Source organism: Pinus tabuliformis, chromosome J (genome assembly GCF_031772625.1).
Source record: "Pinus tabuliformis cultivar Carrire ecotype Pingquan chromosome J, CPIR1, whole genome shotgun sequence".
In the NCBI taxonomy this organism is placed as follows: Eukaryota; Viridiplantae; Streptophyta; class Pinopsida; order Pinales; family Pinaceae; genus Pinus; species Pinus tabuliformis.
Window position 1 is genome coordinate 858,549,005 of NC_142295.1, and position 24,126 is coordinate 858,573,130.

The window sequence follows — 24,126 nt, forward strand, 5'->3', positions numbered from 1 at the left end:
AACCAAGGATGAACCTTAGAATTTTATGAAGGATAAGATCTAATGATGTATCAGGATCTTAAGACTTGAAGTGAATTATCTTTATGTGGTTTGATCATGTATCTGAATAACTGGCACATGTTGTAGTCTGTAAATATGATGATCTGGATATGACTGAATTCTGGAATAGCTGTAATGTTTAAATCATCATTTACAGATCTATATGCAGGGTCACTTTAGAAAAGGAGCATATACATGCTAGTTCTACATATCAAAGCAGCGTATACATCATAAATTTGATTTTCAGATTTGTACGTTGGTTCGCTTTGAGGGAACCGCATATGCACACATGTTCGACACATGGAAGTAGCGTATACCTTGTAAAATATGTCTTAGTTGTTTCTGTTTGTTGTTGCAGTGTTCTGGGTTCTGGCTTGGGTTCTGGTTACTATATTCTAGTGACAGCATTTTGAATGATCAAATTGATGGGTTGTCAAACTGATTGATTGATTCAGTTGTTGTTAGTTCAGAAGGAGATTGGTTGATGCAAATATATTTGATAATTGAATTATTTTGTTGATGGATCCAGTTTGAAAATTTATGAAACGTGGTCCCTAGAAGAAAAGAGAAGGTTGTAGCCTTCTGTAGGCCAGCACCTACATAGTAGTAAACATATCATCTAGTAGAAGAGCTAGGGGGTTGTACCTCCCTTCTAGTAGAAGCTAGAGAACAAGAGAAGGTGTAGCCTTTTGCAGGTAGAAGCCTGCGTATTGGTGTAAGACTGCAACAATACAAAAATTGTAAACAGAATTTTCTTATTATTAAAAGAAGACATAGATGACAGCAGAAGGTTGTTTTCACCCACATTGCGTTTCCACCTTATATCTTGGTGCTCATGTGTGTTGCTTATATGTGATGCTTTATTTTGCTCTCATTGCACTGTCTAATGAATTCTTGATATACTAGTTAAAGTTCAATGCATGATAATTTGGGTAAATCAAAAGATCTCTGCATATACACTAGTTTCATTAAGTATAGTTGTGTATACACGCTAGTTCACTAAGCTAAAGTAGTGTATACAAATCAGTTTTGAAAATTAAATTATTGATTTGAAAATATTGATTCACCCCCCCTCTCAGTATTATTTCCAACAATTTACACACAGCTATATCTGTAAATTAATGTTAGAAGTTATCCTATCGAGAAATAAAAGAGGGATATTTTATGTACGACCATGTTTCCTCTCAGAATCCCCAAGAGTAAGAAAATGAGTATGTTTACGAAGGGCTAAAATACCTAGCTAAGTTATAGAGCATCATCATGGCCACCCACATCAAATGAGTTGGGTGAAATGAGTTTAAAATTGGGGTTTTGGGGGTTTGAATAACCATATCCCATTTCCTCCATCATATTTGTGTCCTCAATCTTACCCGTGGATGGCGCAATAGTATTGAAACTTGAGAGGGTAACATGGAACAAGTATTGTGTCATATGATCATAGAATAAAGTGGAGCCTAGGGATAAACTGTATTAATCAACATATTCCATACACAGCCAAATGAATCCACAATTGTGGCATTCAAGATGAGTAAGGGGAGTTTAAAATACAAAGTGTAAACCCTCCTGGAGCTCAAATTTACAAAACCTCGAATGGATATCCTTGAGTTAGGTGGTCACATAATAAAACACATGGTAGCCATGATTTCATTGTTTAAAATGTATAATGACTAAACAATATCAATATATAATGGATTAACCAATATTTTATAAGATTATAGCTATTTTATGATGACCAAAGTAAGGGATTATGAACTCTATAAAACAAAATAAGGTGGAAATATAAGAAGGCTAGATGGAACAAAATCCTTAGAAAGGAAATCACACATTTTGGAATAGTAAAATGGGAGATAGAAACATAAAATTGATTATGATGTGCAAGTCGTCCTTAATTTAATGACCATATAAAAACTTATGTATTTAAGTAATATGGTAAGGTTTGGGTTACTCAAGGGAATAATTATATTGATTGAATTTTGGATAAATCACATAACATATAACACAAAATCCATATTGATATTTAGAGAGATAACTACATCATCAAATTTTGAAATTTAATACTATTGTCCCACATCTATTCCAAGTTGCGCTCATTTATCAATATAAAAAGGTACCATAAGTGTCACAACATATAGCAGGTTAAAGACACAAAATTCATATTAAATATGTCCATAAATGACTAATATATGGGATCACCATGGATTTTTCCCATGAATGTGGGTATTCACATACAACCATACGAAAAGTGGAGATTGAACATATCTTATAAAATTATGTTATCATTGGTTTGGAAAGGATAATGAGCCTAAGGAAAAAATTAATAGATGTATGGTATCTTAAGTTAAAACACAATATCTCTTATTGATATATCTCCATATTTTGGTTAAAAGCACAATCATTCCATCAAGTCTTAGAGTCTTTGGGAACCTTCATTATAAATACTCGGGTCTGAAAGTATAAATACAAAATAAAGGGCATGGAAGATGCTCCTAGGGGTTGTATATAAATATAGAAAATGGTTGATGAGGATGGAGAACCTGGTACTATGGAGACAAAAATATAGTAAAAATTCAAGCAATAATCAGTGTTAACATATGTTCCAGCTGGTTTAGATATACAAAATATCTACTTGAAAGAAAAACATATACTCGCAACATAGCTCAATTTTGGGTATGATTAATAAGATGTGATCTATAGTTGTGACTAAAATGATAGGGTTGTGATGAATAACAATGTATTTAAGACTAATAGGATTGTGGAAGAATCAATAATATTCCACCAAGAAAACAAATAAATTTTTTTAATTTTCGAGGAAGGAAAACATGAGAAAAAAGGGAATTGTGTGGTACAAAAGGAAACACCAATTTAAAATTTCTATAAAAAATAAACAAAGAATTTCAATAACAAGAATAGAATATCAAAGTAGATCATGGTTGACAGAAAATTAATCTCATAAATGGCAAAGAAAGTAAAAAATTTTGAGATTATCAAATTAAAAATTGTAGCAATAATGCTATTTTGTCTACCGAAGGAATCAAAAAGGCATGAGAACACTTAAGAGTAGTGCTAAAAAGGGTATATATATATATATATATATATATATATATATATATATATATATATATATATATGAAATGAATTAAAATGAAAAGAAAAATCAATATTGAGAATAGTTAATTCCCAAAGAAGGAATTGCAAAAGACCTGAAAGGAGAAAATCAACCGTTGCTTGGTATGGACTTGAAGGGTGAAATGCACCTCGTATTTATATGGGATTGCAACTAGTATTGTTGATTCAATGTAAATTACAGTAACTATTCCATTTTATAATTTTGATTAATAATGATTGAAAAGGGTTGGTTAATAAGAATGGTAGTTACCTAAAGATTAAATTGAGGGAGTGTAGCAGTATAAGTTAGTGAAAGTGAAGTGGATTAGTGGGTGTAGCCCAAGAAAATTTTAAGGTCTATGGCCACAAAAAACCTTGTGAAAATGAAAAAAGTCTATGGCTAAGTTGTATAGCCATAACTCAACGACAAATATCTTAACTTAATTTTTACTAGTGATGCATGCATTCTAAGACTCTTAAATATCAAGGCTTGATTTATATTGGAGACTATGACATCAAAATAACAACATAGAATAGAGTAATGCCTAGTATGACAGGTCACTAGAGTGAAGCATAATAAAAATCAAAGTAAGTAGTTCCTTAAGTATTATTGTCTCTATGTAAATGATATGAAAGGAAATTCGAAATTACATATTTTGAATTTCACATTAAAAGCATGCATGGCACTGGGATAGTCGTGAATAAATGTACCAAGTGGCTTATTGTATTATTGTGTTGTTATATTGATGTTGTTGAACTTGTTAGGTGCATGTGTTTAGCTTTGGTTGGTGCAAGATTGATGATCCTTTGGTGGAATACAACAATGAAAATGAAAATCACATGTTTAGCATGTATAGACCATGAGCCATCACTGAAAATAAAGTATTGTTAGGTCCCTAAAATACTAGTGATTACCCCATTACTATTGTAGTTGTATCCCTTATTAATATTGTTGTGCCCATATTGTCCCCATATTGTTATTACTATGCCCCATAGAATCCCTCTATTGTTATTTTTGTGGCTTTATATTATTATTGTTAGGTCGGCTGGGTTATATTGTGACTCATTAGACTCCTATATATAGAAAGGAGGTTTTGTCATTTGAATCATCCAAGAATTGTTCACTTGTGTAATGTAAAGGAGGTCGGAGCCTCAAAGAGGCTGAATTCTAAGGCGTTCAACTATCGTTTCTTCCTTTTTGTGAGCTGGTTTCATAACATTTGGTATGAGAGCTTTGGATTCTAGGGTTTCGCTGCTCCAAATAGGTCATCATGGAATTTTCACTATAACTTTTTTGCTATGACGTTTCAAAAGCTAAAAAAAAAAAAAAACCATTTGAGATGAAATCACATTGAATCTCGGGTCCGAACTTCAGAGCTTTTCACATTATATTTGTGGAGATATGATCTGAGTAAGTCGGTATTTTTGCAGACTCTTGAATTACATTCCAAACAAGTGACCTGGGGAAAAGCATCAAAAATTTATCTCTGAGCATTGGATTGAAATTTTGTAAGAAGGTCCAGAAAGAGGATGGATTTTAGTTTCTTGTATATATTTTTTAGAGCCAAAGGTCGAAACAGTGACTCGTGGTGCGTCGTACAAGTTCGCTCTACTGAACTAGTTTATAATCAGGTCACTGTGTGAGATTTGGAATAACTCTTCCCTGGAGAATCCAATTTGGATCAGACTGGTGGCATTGGAAAGAGGATGAAAAGGGCTACCATAGGTCGCAATTTCAGAACTGGATGATCCGAAATTACAGAGATACAACAGATTCAATATCAAGCTCCTACAAAGTGAAAAAATGTGTGTAGTTTTTTTCAAATTTTTTAATAAGCTTGGTTTGAAAAATTAGTTTGAAGGAATTCAAAGGGCATAGTAAAGAATTATTATCAGTAATTGATGCCCTGAGGAAAGAAAATGAAAACACCTATTAAGCAACTTGAAAGCTCTAGCATGACTCATGAAGAAGAGGAAGAAATACAACATGATATATCAAAATTACGAGACCAAGTGCAACAAGTGTCAGTTTCAAAAAAAGAAACAGAATCTAAGATGGATGGTTTAAAGAAAGATGTAGAAGCTAAGATGGATGGTTTAAGAAATGCGTAGAAGCTAAGATGGATTGTTTAAAGAAAGGCATAGAGACTAAGATGAATGACGTGGAAGCTAAGATGGACGATTTGAAGGCAGGCATGGAAGATTTGAAGACAGATTTGACAAAGTTTCTACAAGAAATGCTTACTAATGGTGAAAGGGTAGTAAAGGAAACTCACGACGAGAACAAAAGAAATGTTAATCATGATTTCATAGACTCTAATGTTGGATCGAAGACCTACCATATTCCAAAAATCGATATGAGGAAGTTTGATGGAAAGGATCCCGCAACATGGATATTACAAATGGAGCAATTTTTCGATCTCAATAATGTGCAAAACACGCAAAAGGTATGTATTGCAACTTTATATTTGGAACCAAATCAGTTTGTATGGTATCAATGGCTTTTCTCTCGTAAACAAATTATCACTTGGGCAATTTTTACGAAAGAATTGACAACACATTATGAGGATACAAAAAGCAACAATTTTTTTAGCCTATTGATAAGTCTCGAACAAAAGGGTTCAATAATGGAGCACATTGAGGAGTTCCAAAAACTGAACATAAGGGTAAAAAATATTCCAGAGGAGCAAGATAGCAAATACACTAAAGGTCATAAGTGTGCTGAGAAGAAATTATTCTACATAGATTGTGAAGAGGAAGAACAAAAGGAGCAAGAAAGGTTTAAAGAAGAGGATATACTCCAGGAACAAAGCCTATATAAAGAAGAAATGAATCTGACCATATCTTGTAATGCATTGGCTGGAATTACCACTCCTCAAACCATCAAGATAGAAGGACAAATCAAGAAGAAAAAGTTAATAATGTTGATTGATTCAAGAAGTACCCACAATTTTATTCATTATAAGGTAGCAAAAGAATTGAATTGCTTCCTATATCCAGCACCAGAGTGTCAAGTGATGGTTGCAAATGGAGGAATGATAAATTTCTCTGGAAAGTGCCATAATATCAAGCTATCCATGGGAGAATATGTATTGACTAGCCCAATGCTTTCCATTCCAATGGGAGGTGCTGATGTTGTACTAGGAGTCCAATGGCTACAATCCTTGGGTACAATAGCTTTTAATTTTCAAGAACTTTTCATGAAATTTTTTGCAGAAGGAAAGGAAGTTGAATTAAGCGGTATTGCAGGGAAACTGGGAAAGATAATCAGCTCTAACGGTATGAAAAATCTTCTAAAAAAGGAACAAAGAGGTGTAATTGCACAATTATATTCGCTAGATGTTTCCACATCGGAATCATCAATTTCTCCAGATCTCCAAAAAGTCTTGGACAACCATTCCAAGGTATTTGAGACTCCAAAGGTCTGCCACCTATTCGTGATCATGGTCATGCTGTTCATCTGATTCCAGGAAGTGTTCCTCCAAAAATCAAGCCGTATAGATATCCCTATGCCCAAAAGAGTGAAATTGAACGTATGGTTGCAGAAATGCTAGAGGCTGGTATAATTCAACTTAGTCAAAGTTATTTCTCTGCTCCAGTAGTATTAGTGCACAAGAAGGATGGATCATGGTGCATGTGTCCGGATTATAGGGAGCTAAACAAGCTCACTATTAAAGATAAGTTTCCCATTCGTGTCATTGATGAATTACTGGATGAATTGCATGGATCAATTTACTTCACCAAGTTGGACCTTTGCTCAGGATATCATTAAATCAGAATGAAGACTGAAGACATTCTGAAAACAACATTTAGAACTCATGAGGGTCATTACAAATTTTTGGTCATGCCTTTTGGCCTTACCAATGCACCTTCTACATTTCAAGGTTTGATGAATTCCATTTTCAAACCCTTCCTTAGAAAATTTGTGTTAGTATTTTTTGATGATATACTAATCTACAACAAGTCTTGGAAGGATCATGGTGAACATGTTGACAGGGTGCTACAAGTATTGGAGGAGAAACAATTATATGCAAAAAGATCCAAATGTTTCTTTGGAGTACAAGAGGTGGAATATTTGGGTCATATTGTATCTTATGAAGGAGTTGAGGTAGACCCTAGCAAAATTAAAGCCATTAAGGAATCAAAAATCCTCACATCCATAAAGCGTCTGTGAGGATTTCTCAGGTTGACAGGTTATTATCGCAAGTTTGTTAATAATTATGGGAGAATAGCAGCACCTCTAACAACATTATTGAAGAAAGATGCATTTTCATGGACTCCAGAAGTAACAAAGGCCTTCAAACATCTTAAATAGCCAATGTGCCAAGCGTCGGTCTTAGCTACATCGAACTTCACAAAAACCTTTATTGTGGAATGTGATTCTTCAGGAAATGGAATTGGTGTTGTTTTAATGCAAGATGAAAGACCCATTGCTTTTGGAAGTTGTCCAATCAAGGGAAAGTTGTTACATAAAGCTATTTATGAGAAGGAAATGTTGGCAATACTACATGCACTTAAGAAATGGTGACCCTACCTAATTGGGAGACACTTCAAGGTAAAAACGGATCATGATAGTGATTACCCCATTACTATTGAGGTAGACCCTAGCAAAATTAAAGCCATTAAGGAATCAAAAATCCTCACATCCATAAAGCATCTGTGAGGATTTCTCGGGTTGACAGGTTATTATCGCAAGTTTGTTAAGAATTATGGGAGAATAGCAGCACCTCTAACAACATTATTGAAGAAAGATGCATTTTCATGGACTCTAGAAGTAACAAAGGCCTTCGAACATCTTAAATAGGCAGTGTGCCAAGCGTCGGTCTTAGCTACATCGAACTTCACAAAAACCTTTATTGTGGAATGTGTTGCTTCAGGAAATGGAATTAGTGTTCTTTTAATGCAAGATGAAAGACCCATTGCTTTTGGAAGTTGTCCAATCAAAGGAAAGTTGTTACATAAAGCTATTTATGAGAAGGAAGTGTTGGCAATACTACATGCACTTAAGAAATGGTGACCCTACCTAATTGGGAGACACTTCAAGGCAAAAACGAAACATGATAGTGATTACCCCATTACTATCATGTTGGGTCCCTATAATACTAGTGATTACCCCATTACTATCGTAGTTATACCCCTTATTTATATTGTTCTTCCCCTATTACCCCCATATTGTTATTTCTGTGCCCCATAGAATCCCTCTATTGTTATTTTTGTGGCTTTATATTATTATTGTTAGGTCGGCTAGATTATATTGTGACTCCTTAGACTCCTATATATAGAAAGGAGGTTTTGTCATTTGTATCATCCAAGAATTGTTCATTTATGTAATTTAAAGGAGGTTGCCCCCTCGAAGAGGCTGAATTCTAAGGCGTTGATCTATCTTTTCTATCTTTTCTTGAGCTGGTTTCATAACATTTGGTATCAGAGCTTTGGATTCTAGGGTTTCGCTGCTCCAAACAGGTCATCGTGGCATTTTCGCTATAACTTTTTTCTGTGAAGTTTCAGAAGTCGCAAAAAAAACCCATTTGAGAAGAAATCGCGCTGAACCTTGGGTCTGAATTTCAGAGATTTTCGCGTGATATTTGCGGAGATAAGATCTGAGGAAGTTGGTCTTTTTGCAGACTCCTGAATTACATTCAAAATAGGTGACCTGGGGAAAATCGTCATAACTCTCTCTGGGGATCGGATTGAAATTTCGTAAGAAGGTACAAAAAGAGGATGGACTGTAGTTTCTTGTGTGTGTGTTTCAGATTCAAAGGTTGAAACAGTGATGCGTGGTACGTCGTACAATTTCGCTCTACTGAACCAGTCTAAAAGCAAGTCACTGTGGGAGATTTCACATAACTCTTCCTTGGAGAATCCAATTTGGCTCAGAATTGTGGCATTGGAAAGAGGACACAGAAGGCTACTACAGATAGCAATTTCAGAACTAGATGATCCGAAATTATAGAGATACATCAGATTCAATATCAGGCTTCTATAAAGTGAAAAAAGGTGTGTAGTTTTTTTTTTAAATTTTTTTCTAAGCTTGGTTTAACGAAATTCAAAGGGCATAATAAAGAATTATTATCGGTAACTGATGTTTCGAGGAAAGAAAATTCAAACACCTAGTAAGGAACCTGAAAGCTCTAGCATGACTCATGAAGAAGAGGAAGAAATGCTACATGATATATCAAAATTACAAGAACAAGTGCAACAAATGTCACGCTCACAAAAGCTAACAGAAGCTAAGATAAGTGGCGTGGAATCTAAGATAAATGGCGTGGAATCTAAGATAAATGGCGTGGAAGCTAAGATGGACGATTTGAAGATAGATTTGAAGACAGACATGGAACAATTGAAGAAGTTGCTACAAGAAAGGGTCACTAATGGTGAAAAGGTAGTAAAGGAAACTCATGATGAGAACAAAAGAAATGTTAATCATGATTCCATAGATGCTAATGTTGGATCGAAGAATCACCATATTCCAAAAATCGATATGAGGAAGTTTGATGGCAAGGATCCCGCCACATGGATATTACAGATGGAGCAATTCTTCGATCTCAATAATGTGCAAAACGCACAAAAGGTACGTATGACAACTGTATATTTGGAACCAAATCAGTTTGTATGGTATCAATGGCTTTGCTCTCGTAAACAATTTATCACTTGGGCAATTTTTACGGAAGAATTGATAGCACATTATGAAGATACAAAAAGCAACACTTTTTTTAGCCAATTGATAAGTCTCAAACAAAAGGGTTCAGTAATGGAGCACATTGAGGAGTTCCAAAAATTGAACATAAGGGTAAAAGATATTCCAGAGGAGCATAGGATTGATGTGTTCATAGGGTCTTTAAAGGATAATATCCAACATGACGTTCGCCTTTGGGAACCTAATTCATTAGAGAAGGCATTCAGGTTAGCAAGAAAAATGGAAAGCAAAATTATGGCAACCAGGAAGCATACCACTCACAACTATAAAGATGGAAGTGTTGTTGCCCCTAGTCTTCCACAACCTATAAGGTTGACACCACAAAAATTGGAAGAAAAAAGAGCAAAAGGGCTTTGTTACAGTTGTGATAGCAAATACACTAAAGGTCATAAGTGTGCTGAGAAGAAATTATTCTACATAGATTGTGAAGAGGAAGAAGAAAAGGAGCAAGAAAGGTCAAAAGAAGAAGATATACTCCAGGAACAAAGCCTAGATGAAGAACAAATAAATCTTACCATATCTTGTAATGCATTGGCGGGAATTACCACTCCTCAAACCATCAAGATAGAAGGACAAATCAAGAAGAAAAAGGTAATAGTGTTGATTGATTCAGGAAGCACCCACAATTTTATTCATTGTAGGGTAGCAAAAGAATTGAATTGCTTCCTATATCCAGCACCAGAGTGTCAAGTGATGATTGCAAATGGAGGAACAATAAATTTCTTTGGAAAGTGCCATAATATCAAGCTATCCATGGGAGAATATGTATTGACTAGCCCAATGCTTTCCATTCCAATGGGAGGTGCTGATGTTGTACTAGGAGTCCAATGGCTACAATCCTTGGGTACAATAGCTTTTAATTTTCAAGAACTTTTCATCAAATTTTCTACGGAAGGAAAGGAAGTTGAATTAAGAGGTATTTCAGGGAAACCAGGAAAGATAATCAGCTCTAATGGCATGACAAAGCTTCTAAAAAAGGAGCAAAGAGGTGTAATTGCACAATTATGCTCGCTAGATGTTTCCACATTGGAATCATCTATTTCTCCAGATCTCCAAAAAGTCCTGGACAATCATTCCAAGGTATTTGAGACTCCAAAAGGTCTCCCACCTATGTGTGATCATGATCATGCTATTCATCTGATTCCAGGAAGTGTTCCTCCAAACATCAGGCTGTACAGATATCCCTATGCCCAAAAGAGTGAAATTGAACGTATGGTTGCAGAAATGCTAGAGGCTGGTATAATTCAACCAAGTCAAAGTTCTTTCTCAGCTCCAGTAGTATTGGTGCAAAAGAAGGATGGATCATGGCGCATGTGTCCAGATTATAGGGAGCTCAACAAGCTCACTATTAAAGATAAGTTCCCCATTCCTGTTATTGATGAATTACTAGATGAATTGCATGGATCAAATTACTTCACCAAGTTGGATCTTCATTCGGGATATCATCAAATCAGAATGAAGATTGAAGACATTTCGAAAACAACATTTAGAACTCATGAGGGTCATTATGAATTTTTGGTCATGCCTTTTGGCCTTACCAATGCACCTTCAACATTTCAAGGTTTGATGAATTCAATTTTCAAACCATTCCTTAGAAAATTTGTGTTAGTATTTTTTGATGATATACTAATCTACAGCAAGTCTTGGAAGGATCATGTTGAACATGTTGATAGGGTGCTACAACTATTGGAGGAGAAACAATTATATGCAAAAAGATCCAAATGTTTCTTTGGAGTCCAGGAGGTGGAATATTTGGGTCATATTGTATCTCATGAAGGAGTTAAGGTAGACCCTAGCAAAATTAAAGCCATTAAGGAATGGAAAATTCCCACATCCGTAAAGCATATGCGAGGATTTCTTGGGTTGACAGGGTATTATCGCAAGTTTGTTAAGAATTATGGGAGAATAGCAGCACCTCTAACAACATTATTGAAAAAAGATTCATTTTCATGGACTCCAGAAGCAACAAAGGCCTTTGAACATCTTAAAGAGGCAATGTGCCAAGCACCGGTCTTAGCTACACCGGACTTCACAAAAACCTTTATTGTGGAAAGTGATGCTTCAGGAAATGGAATTGGTGTTGTTCTAATGCAAGATGAAAGACCCATTGCTTTTGAAAGTCGTCCAATCAAGGGAAAGTTTTTAAGCAAAGCTATTTATGAGAAGGAAATGTTGGCAATACTCCATGCACTTAAGAAATGGCGACCCTACCTAATGGGAAGACACTTCAAGGTAAAAAAGGATCATCATAGCCTTAAATACTTTTTAGAACAAAGATTATCCTTTGAAGAGCAACAAAAGTGGGTCACAGAGATGTTGGGTTATGACTTTGAAATCATCTACAAAAAAGGGAAGCAAAATGTGGTGGCAGATGCACTCTCAAGAAAGGATGAGGATGTGGAAGCATTGTTGTGTGCCATTTCTATTATCCAACCAGATTGGATAAACGAAGCAAGGGAGGAATGGAAGAATGACGAAGAAGTGTGGGCACTTATTCGAAAGCTACAACAAGATTCCAGTACTTCGGATACATTTAGCTGGAAAAATGATTCGTTATGGTACAAAGATCGCTTATACCTCTGTAAGAATTCCCAGCTAAAACAAAAGATTCTTATGGAATTGCACACTTCTCCCTTAGGAGGGCACTCAGGATTTTTAAAAACTTACCACAGGGTTAAGAAGGAATTTTTTTGGGATGGCTTAAATCAGATATTCAAAAGTTTGTGGCGGAATGTTTGGTTTGCCAGCAAAATAAAGTTGAAACAATTAAGACACCGGGTCTATTACAACCTTTATCCATTCCAAGCCAACGTTGGGAGGAGGTTTCAATGGATTTTATCACAGGTTTACCCAAGTCTGAGGGAAAGAGTGTCATCATGGTGGTAGCTGACAGACTTACCAAGTATGCACACTTTTGTGCATTATCACATCCATTTAAATCTAGTACAGTCTCTACTGCATTTATGGAAACAGTTCAAAAGCTACATGGAAACCCAAAGATTATTGTAAGTGACAGAGATCCCATTTTCACTGGAAATTTTTGGACAGAATTATTTTCTTGTCTTGGTACTCAGTTAGCTCATAGCTCATCTTATCATCCTCAATCTGATGGGAAAACTGAGATAGTAAACAAATGTTTGGAAGGATATCTTCGTTGCTTTGTATCTGATAAACAGACACAATGGGTCAAATGGTTGCCTCTGGCTGAATGGTGGTATAACACTTCCTTCCATACAACAACAAAAATGACCCCATTTATGGCACTTTATGGGTATCAACCACCATCCATCACATCATATTTAAGAGAAAATTCTAAGGTTCAGGCAGTGGAACATCAAATCGAACATCAACAACAAGTCCTCCAACTCTTAAAGGATAACCTCGTGTTGGCACAAAATAGAATGAAACAACAGGCAGATCAACATCACAGTGAAAGAAGTTTTGACGTAGGTGATTGGGTATTCCTACGGCTGCAACCATATAAGCAAATGTCCCTAAAGCAAGCTAAGAAGGATAATAAATTATCACCAAAGTATTATGGTCCGTACAAGGTGTTGCAAAAGATTGGTACTATGGCATACAAATTGGAGCTTCCTGTAGCTTTTCGATTGCATCCAGTTTTCCATGTTTCATGTTTAAAGAGGGTTATAGCTGACAAGCTCCCAATTCAACCAATATTGCCAGAACTTGACGAGGAAGGAAAAATTATATTGGAACCGGAAGCAGTCACAGAAACAAGAACTCGACAGCTACGAAATCGATCAATTTCAGAGTATCTTATCAAGTGGAAGAACTTATCCGTTGAAGATTCCACATGGGAGGATGAGAATTTTATGCAGAAGTATCCAGAACTACTCAAGCGTTGAGGACAACACTTTTTTTGAAGGAGAGGGGCATGTTGGGTCCCTATAATACTAGTGGATACCCCATTACTATTGTAGTTATACCCCTTATTTATATTGTTGTGCCCCTATTACCCCCATATTGTTATTTTTGTGCCCCATAGAATCCCTCTATTGTTTTGTGGCTTTATATTATTATTGTTAGGTCGGTTGGATTATATTGTGACTCCTTAGACTCCTATATATAGAAAGGAGGTTTTGTCATTTGTATCATCCAAGAATTGTTCATTTATGTAATATAAAGGAGGTTGCCCTCTCGAAGAGGCTGAATTCTAAGGCGTTGATCTATCTTTTCTATCTTTTCTTGAGCTGGTTTCATAACAGTGTTGTTTTAATGCAAGATGAAAGACCCATTGCTTTTGGAAGTTGTCCAATCAAGGGAAAGTTGTTACATAAAGCTATTTATGAGAAGGAAATGTTGGCAACACTACATGCACTTAAGAAATGGTGACCCTACCTAATTGGGAGACACTTCAAGGTAAAAACGGATCATGATAGCCTTAAATACTTTTTAGAACAAAGATTATTCTCTTAAGAGAAACAAAGTGGGTCACAAAGATGTTGGGTTATGACTTTGAAATCATCTACAAAAAAGGGAAGCAAAACATGGTGGCAAATGCACTCTCAAGAAAGGATGAGAAGCATTGTTGTGCGCCATTTCTATTATCCAACTAGATTGGATAAATGAAGCAAGGGAGGAATAGAAGAATGATGAAGAAGTGTGGGCACTTATTCGAAAGTTACAACAAGATTCCAGTACATCTAAAACATTTAGCTGGCAAAATGATTCGTTATGGTACAAAGATCGCTTATACCTCTGTTAGAATTCCTAACTCAAACAAAAGATTCTTATGGAATTGCACACTTCTCCCTTAGGAGGGCACTCAGGATTTTTAAAAACTTACCACGGGGTTAAGAAGGAATTTTTTTGGGATGGCCTTAAATTAGATATTCAAAAGTTTGTGGCAGAATGTTAGGTTTGCCAACAAAATAAAGTTGAAACAATTAATACCCCGGGTCTATTACAGCCTTTATCCATTCCAAGCCAATGTTTGGAGGAGGTTTCAATGGATTTTATCACAGGTTTACCCAAGTCTGAGGGAAAGAGTGTCATCATGGTGGTAGTTGACAGACTTACCAAGTATGCACACTTTTGTGCATTATCACATCCATTGAAAGCAAGTACAGTTTCCACTGCATTTATGGACACAATTGAAAAGCTACATGGAAATCCAAAGATTATTGTAAGTGACAGAGATCCCATTTTCATTGGAAATTTTTGGACAAAATTATTTTCTTGTACTGGTACTTAGTTAGCTCATAGCTCTTCTTATCATCCTCAATCTGATGGGAAAACTGATATAGTAAACAAATGTTTGGAAGGATATCTTTGTTTCCTTGTATCTAATAAATAGATAGAATGGGTCAAATGGTTGCCACCGGCTGAATGGTGGTATAACACTTCCTTCCATACAGCAACAAAAATGACCCCATTTATGGCACTTTATGGATATCAGCCACCATCCATAACATCATATTTAAGAGAAAATTCTAAGGTTCAAGCAGTGGAACATCACATCGAACATCAACAACAAGTCCTCCAACTCTTAAAGGATAACCTCGTGTTCGCACATAATAGAATGAAACAACACGCAGATCAACATTGCAGTGAAACAAGTTTTGATGTAGGTGATTGGGTATTCCTACGGTTACAACCATATAAACAAATGTCCCTCAAGGAAGCTAAGAAGGATAATAAATTATCACCAAAGTATTATGGTCCGTACAAGGTGTTGCAAAAGATTGGTACCATGGCATACAAATTGGAGCTTCCTGCAGCTTCTCGAGTGCACCCAGTTTTCCATGTTTCATGTTTAAAGAAGGTTATAGGCGACAATCTCCCAGTTCAAACAATATTGCCAGAACTTGACAAGGAAGGAAAAATTATATTGGAACAGGAAGCAGTCACAGAAACAAGGACTTGACAGCTACGAAATCGATCAATTTCAGAGTATCTCATGAAGTGGAAGAACTTATCTGTTGAAGATTCCAAATGGGAGGATGAGAATTTTATACAGAAGCATCTAGAACTACTCAAGTGTTGAGGACAACAAATTTTTGAAGTAGAGGAGCATGTTAGGTCCCTATAATACTAGTGATTACCCCATTACTATTGTATTTGTATCCTTTATTAATATTGTTATTACTGTGCCCCATAGAATACCTCTATTGTTATTTTTCTGGCTTTATATTATTATTGTTAGGTCGGCTGGGTTATATTGTGACTCCTTAGACTCCTATATATATAAAGGAGGTTTTTTCATTTGAATCATCCAATAATTGTTCATTTGTGTAATGTAAAGGAGGTTGGCCCCTCAAAGAGGCTGAATTCTAAGGCGTTCAACTATCCTTTCTTTCTTTTTGTGAGCTGGTTTCATAACAAGTACAATGGAAGCACTTTAGTACTCGAAAGACTATATTGAAAAAGAAAAGAAGAAAGGAAGGAGGCATTCCCTTTCCATCATGTAAAAATAAAATTGAAGAAACATCAAGGATGTTGTTTAATAAAAGTGTGGGAAGATGTAACACCCCTATCACTATGCTTTTTAAACTTTTGCTATTTTTAGACATTGAACTATTGTTGGATTTAAGGGCAATGGAAGCCATGATAAGTCTTATATGATGATAGCACTAGATTTTAGAAGACTTCTTGCTAACTTACAAAAAATTTATTGGTGGTCTTGTCCACATGATGGACCTTCCCTAAAAATCTCCTAAAATTCGCTAGGAGACAAGTAAAATAAATTAAATTAACATAATGGGAGAGAAATATTATGTAAATCACTTATCTAGAGAGAAACATTAAGTTGGGTGGAATAAAGCATTGCATGAGAGAAAATCATGCTTTAAATAAAAAGAAACCTATTTTTTTTAGATAAACTAGTGACAAAAAAGGCCTAGGAAAAGGGTTGGGACACCTTAAAGCATGACACTGCTAAGAAATCTGCTTGGAAGAAAATTATCAAAGAAAGAACAACATAGGGTTGTCGATTCATGGGGGTAAGAAGTTGTTATATTAATGGAAACTGGTAGAGGCATTTCATGGCCAGGAGGTACGTGATCAATTTCTGAGTGTTTTCCAAGAAACAATTGCATATTATAATTGTGGCTATATTCTTCTATTAATGGGGAACGATAACTAATAAATAAGGTATATGAATGGAAGAAATGGTTGTCGAATATATTGGTATGTTGTTCAGTTATGCATGCATAATGATCTATATACTCTCTAATATGCTATTGATGAATATATGTAAATCTTGTTATACATGCATGGATATTTGATTATGAAAAAATGACTAGATATTATTTTCTTAATATATTCAAGTATATGAACTCATTAATAAACATCTTTCTATAGGAATTGAAAGAAATCAACAAGTATTAAAATTCTATTTGTGTCTTCCTATATATGTCACATACCTAAATTTGACAGTTTTTTTTCTTGTTTCTACTTATGATTTGGTGTAATTATAATAATTATAGGTTGTGTACTCAAGGTGGTTGAAAATAATGTATATTTTTTTTATTTGAAACATGCATTCTTAATTTCTCTCCTCTTCACAATACGACTTCCCCTAGAATGTCAATTTTCTCCAAAACCCATAGTAAGGATGAAGAATGGATTAGGGAATATACATAATGCTACTTAAGTTGTATCTATGTGTTGCTAGGTCTTGGTCATTAGGAAACATACCACCTCTTGTACATATACCGATTTTTCTATGCCTAAGCATTTAGGCAACGAAACTCTAGAAAATGATTATGTTCAAACTTTTATATTTACATATGCCTTTGGATATTTTATCCCTCACACTTCCATAGTGAGATATAGGTCCAACTAAATGGTTTAAAGGTGACTCCCTTGATTTGTTTGGTCGAACAAAAACTGCCACATATTGGTGGATCACGTGATGTCCATGTGACTGGTGGTACGATGACGTTGGGGACAATGTAGATGGATTTATGAGATCCATTGGTGATGAATTTCTCTCAATGACCCTAACCCCATAGCTTTCTCCCCTTTCCTCATCCTCGAGTATGTTTTCCACTTTGGAGCTGTTTTAGACCTAGAGGCCACTACCATCAGCATTTACGATATTCTAACAACTGGACTCTCCAACAGGGTTTTGTGGCAGCCAGACCTCCTTTACGGTTTTTGATTGACTCTTATACAATGTTTTTGGTAAGGTTTTTAAATGCATTATTAAGGCCTTGACCTTGTCATTTGTAAGTGTCCAGCTCATTTCAATGTTCTTTTTGTATTGTATGTTTTTCTTTTCTTTCACCTATTTCTCATAATGGATTTGGGTACTACCACATAAGCTACAACACTAGAATTCAATCCAAGTTATGCTTGTCTCTGTCTAACCAATAGTTTCCATCAGGTGAATTCATAACTCAAATGTCCTTTTTTTCTTTCTCTTGGCTTCTTTTTGTTCTTAATTACCTAGTTATTTGATTATGTGTTTCTGTTTCTCCTGAGGGTTTGTGACTCTTGGCTACCTTATTTGGAATATAGGGTTTGTTTAAAGTGGGTTGTAGAGATGGTTTTTACATGAATGGTGAATCCAAGTAACTTAGCCCAAGGGTTTCTCATCTCTATTATAAAAGTAAATGTTATAATGTTCTCATCAGTTCGCTATGATTTATTTTCTGAAAAATAATTGCCTCATGTTTCAAACCCTTATGTAGTATTTTGTTAGGTTTTTTGTTTCTTCCGCATTTCTTTCTTTTGTGACCAGGAAATTAATTGTTTTAATTATGGAATCACATTGTTGTACCATGAATACTAATGATTGTTGCAATTCTATAGAAAACAAGACTAAGGTATTCTCATAGTCATAGGTATTTCTTGTTTCTTTTTTTTTTGCAAGGTTTCCCCAAGTATTCCACGTACTTACTACCATGCTTACTTCCATGGTCGCAGGTATAATGAATTTAGATCTACTGAGTCCTTTTTGATCCTTTTATTTGGACACAAGAGTAGGGAAGTGATAACCCTCTAGGGTTATAATGTCAATGTGGAAAGATGTTTTCTCTGTATATGGAATTATTTAGGTTGAGATCCTATTTTTTCGTAGGAAAGTGACAATTAACTTGGTGTAGCTTTGAAAATTCCCTTGCCATATATTGTTACTTGATTTTAAATATGTATAAACCACTTCTCCACTATTCGTTTTCTAGTTCTGATATAAAGTGCAATTTAACTTTGTGATTTTATTTTGTGTATTTACTATGGTATAGCTCACATCCCTTCCATTTTATTTGATAGAGATGGTACATAGATATGGCCTACCAAAAATTCTTAAAAGGATGAGTTCAAACCAACCCTCCTACTCCTTGTTCCCTCCATGTTCTACCTGACCTCACTATCTGTGAATGCTAATTGTACACAAGAATGACTTCTTGCATGTAAGGTCTCTGCGACATATACCCATATCTTTTCTAATGGTTACTACAAATGCTTATTAATAAGTATTTTAATTCCTTCAAGCTTTTCCCTAAGACTATTAATGACCTAGTGACTGGGTGTTGACATGAATCCTATGGTTGGATTAATTCCTATAGCACCTTAGCATCAACCAAATTTTCTTTTTGGATTGCTTCCTAAATCATTTTTTTTATACCAATGTTATCACTTAGACAAACTTGCTAATGATAAGAAATGAATTCCATTTTAAAGAATATTATTCGTATTAAAAAAATATGAACAATCAAACTTTATTCAAAAATATCATAAATTATGCAAACTACCCCTAATTTATTTATCCTACTCATACACGTACTTTACCCGATATTTCTAGCTGAAACATCATACTAGTTAGATGATCAAAATATCTCTACTCAGACAGATTTCCTTTCTACATTCTAATACACACTTATACAAAATAAAATCAATCACTTATATAAAAATATATAATCTGTCTCTCTACTTATACAAAACAAATTGAGAATTGAAATAAAAATTGCAATTTGACTTAAGAAATCATATTTCTAACCATAATTCTAGATGGAAATGTACTCGGGGTCAAAACATGTTCCTCTCAACCATGAACTAAATCCACTAGTTCCCCACTGAGCTAATGTATGCTTCCTAATGAAATCAACAACCTCATTGATTCCATTGGTGGTTTCCTTTATAGGTTTCCTTCCAAGTAGATTTTAGCAATGACTGCTATTGGGTCTGCTAACCCTTTTTCTTAGGGTTTTTTTTTCCAAGAAAGGTGACTTTCTTTTTTCTTTAAAACCTACCTTTCTCTCTCATGGTGATTTATTCCACCCATACTTAGTGTCTTTCTCCAACTAAGAAATTTAATATATATTTTTCTCCCATAATATTAAATCATTGCTACTTTCTCCTAGGGATTTTTAGGAGAGGTTTAATGGAAAATTTATCTTAATTTCACCCACCAATAATGGTTTCTGGTCTAGGAAAGAAACTTCTAACTCTATTGTTTCTTTCCTGAATAATTTCCCACATTTTATTCATTAATTAAAATGTATTAAGTACATGAAAATATTGTATTATACATGTCAATTCACAAATCGAACATGCCTTCCTTATCCATCAATCCAAAAAAGAGTCGAGTCCAAAATAACAAAACATTAACATAAAGAAGAGGGGTATTACGTATTTCCCCCCTTTTATTGAACATGATCCTCAATTTTCATTTTCTAATTACTTCACTCTTGAAATGTTGTTCAATAGGCCTCTCGCATTTTATCCTCTATGTCCCAAGTGGCCTCCTCAGGCGTAACGTGCTTCCATTATAATTTAACGAAAGAAATGACTCAATTATGGAGCAATATCTCTTTCTAATCTAATATGCGAAGTGGATCTACCATGAAGTCTCCTTCTGGTTCCACATGTACCAAATTCCAATCAATTATGTCAGAATTATCATGGACATATATTTTTAATAGTCATACATGAAAAACAGTATGCACTTTAATATGGTTGGGCAATGCGAGTTGATATGCTACTAGACCAACTTTGTCCAAAATATCAAAAGGCCCATAGAACCGTGTTTCCATCTTGTCACATGTTCCAATCCTTAAGGTATATTTTCTTGGTTTCACTCTCAAGTATACATGATCTCCAATCTTGAATTCCTTGTGAGTTCTCGTTTCATCAGCATAATTGTTTTGTCTATCCTGTGCGATTTTTATCTTCTGTTTAATTTTCTGCATTGTCTATTACTTTTCTTGTAAATAATCTCCACCCAGTATTAATCTATCTTCTAGTTGTCTCCAGCTGAGAGGTGTGTGGCATTTTTTGCCATACGGGGCTTTAAAAGGACACATTTTTATTGAATCTTGATAGTTGTTATTGTATCCAAATTCAGCTAAATGCAAAAAATATTCCCATTTAGCAGGTAGGTCCGTGACATACATTCTTAGCATGTCTTCTAGAATATGATTTCCTCTTTCTGTTTTCCGGTCTGTTTGGGGATCATATGCAATACTAGAATTTAATTATGTTCCCATGCCTCCAAACAAGACTTTCTAAGGTTTCGAAGTGAATTAAGCATCCCTGTTGGACACTATCATTTTTGGTAATCCATGTAGTCAGAAACTCTCCTTCATGAAAATGTTGGAAACGTGAGTTGTTCCATAGGTAGATTTTATAGGTATAAAGTGTGTTTCTTCACTTAAGGTGTCCACCACCACTGAAATTGGGTCATGTTGTCAACTTTTTTTTGGAAGTCCTATAATAAAATCCAATGAAATCACTTCCCATTTCCATTCAGGAATGGGCAGTGGATTTAACAGTCTAGGTAGGATGTTGGTGTTCCACCTTCACTTGCTGGGATTCTAGACATTTTGACAAACATTCTGCTACCTCCTTTTTCATGTCCAAAAAAAAAATTGTTCTTAACATTGTGATCATATTTTCATATTTTGGATGTCCTGCATTAAATTTCTTATGATATTCATCTACTATCATTTATTTTAGAGGACTCACATTCGGGACATATAATTTGTTTTTATAACTTAATAATTTTTTTTAAGTTTCAGTATAACCTCGGACTTATTCTTGCTTCTTTTTTTGTTGAATTTGTTGATAATTGTGATCTTCATATATTGATTTCTTGATTTGTTCCATAAAATATGTACTAACAACACTAACATATACTCTCATTAGAGCATGCGAATGTTTTCTTATGTCATTTGCTATTGTGATTTGTTTTCGTTTTATGTGTTCAATATCAAATTCAAATTCACTAAGAAATCAATTCACCTGGCTTGTCTTGAATTAATATTTGTTTGGATGAAAAATTATTTCAAGCTAATATGATCTATTATGAAGATGAATTTTTTCCTAACAAGTAGTGTCTCCACATATTTAAGACATGTGTTATAGAAGCTAGCTCTAAATCATTTACTACATAATTATTTTCATGTGGTTTTATCTTTATAGACTCGTAAGCCACCATTCAATTTTCCTGCATTAAAAATACTCCTAAACCTTCCAAGAAAGCATGCATGCAAGCAACAAATTCTTTATCTAGGTCTACAATTTTTAAAATAGGGGCCACTGTAAGCAAATGTTTCAATTTGTCAAAGCCTTCTTAGAATTTGGTTGTCCACTCAAAATTTCCTTGTTTCTTTTGTAAGGATGTGATAGGGTAGGCTAGTTTGGAGAAACCTTCTATAAATATTTGCTAATACCCTATAATTCCCACAAAAGATTGAACAGTTGGCACATATTTAGATGTGGGCCAATTGAATATATCCCTAACCTTCTCTAGATCAGTAAACAATCACTCTTTTGAAATAACATGGCCCAAATATTGTATTATGTCCTTATAGAACTCACATTTACTAAACATAACATATAATTTATGTTCTCCTAAAGTTTGTTGTACCAATCTTAGATGTTCCATGTGTTCTTTCTCATTCTTGGAAAACACTATAATTTCATCTATAAATACCAACACAAATTTGTCAAGGTAATTATGAAGTGTGTTGTTCATCAAGAACATAAATGTGGTTGGTGCATTAGTAAGGCCAAATGGTAACATTACAAATTTGTAGTGACCATATTTGGTTCGAAAGGTTGTCTTATAAATGTCTTCATATTTTATTCTAAGTTGATGATACCCAACCCTTAAGTAAAGTTTCGAGAATATGGTTTCAGCCCTTACTTGATTGAATAGGTCATCAATACAGGGAAATGAGTATTTATTTTTAATTGTTAACTTGTTTAATTATTGATAATCGATGCACACTATAAATGTGACATATTTTCTCTACAAATAACACCAAAGCCCCTCACTATGAGACACTAGGTCTAATATATCCTTTGTCAAATAGGTCTTTTAATTGGATCTTTAATTCTAGTAGCTCGGGTATACTCATTCTAGAATGGGCTCTAGACACTAGGGCTGCACCTGGTACTAGATCAATGGATAAATCTATATCTCTATGGGGAGGTAAACCCGAGATCTCTTTTGGAAAAGCATCTTGAAATTCCCTAATGATTGGTAGGTCCTGCATTTTTTTTATGTTTCTTGTTCTTTTGTTTCAACATGCACCATGAATAACTAACACCCTCTCCTTGCACCCTTTCTTAGTTGTAAAGTTGAGATCTGTCTAACCGATATTAGTTTCGGTATACCTATTATTAACTAAGTTTTTCCCCTTAGACTTACATAATTTACCATTTTTCTCTAAGAATTTTATGATTGTCCCATGTTTTTCCAACCAATCCATGCATATTAACAAATCATAAGACCCTAAAGGGAGTATATTTAATTTTACTTTTGTGAAACAACCATTTACACTAATAGAAGATTGTTTCACTTGACTAGTTACCCTCCTCTTTGTGGCAATTTATGACTGTACCAACCATGGAGTCTTAACTTTTTGAATTTTTAGTTTACATTTCTCCATATTCTGTGTACTAATGTAACTTAAAGTAGCCCCTTGATCTGAAATTGATCTAAGACAAACAATAATGTATTACAAACTCATGTGCATGGATGTGCCTATGTTATTTTACGCAACGGATCGTTAAGATTTTGAAATACACAAGCAATGAAGCAGTTAAGGAAAACATAATAGGCAACACATATAAACACAACAAGTTTAATAATAATTTCACCCAATACTCCTGGGCTACGTCTCATGGTCTAGTGTTCAGTGGTGGACTCTATATTATGTTTTCAAAGCAGAGTTTTTACAATAGTGATCTCAATTTGAGTCTCACATAACAGGTATAAATCAGTAAGACTAAACCTGGATCCACGAAGTCTCTAGAGTACACAGAATCTCCTCACTGATTCTTGACCTCTATTGGTCACGGTAGTATGAGCC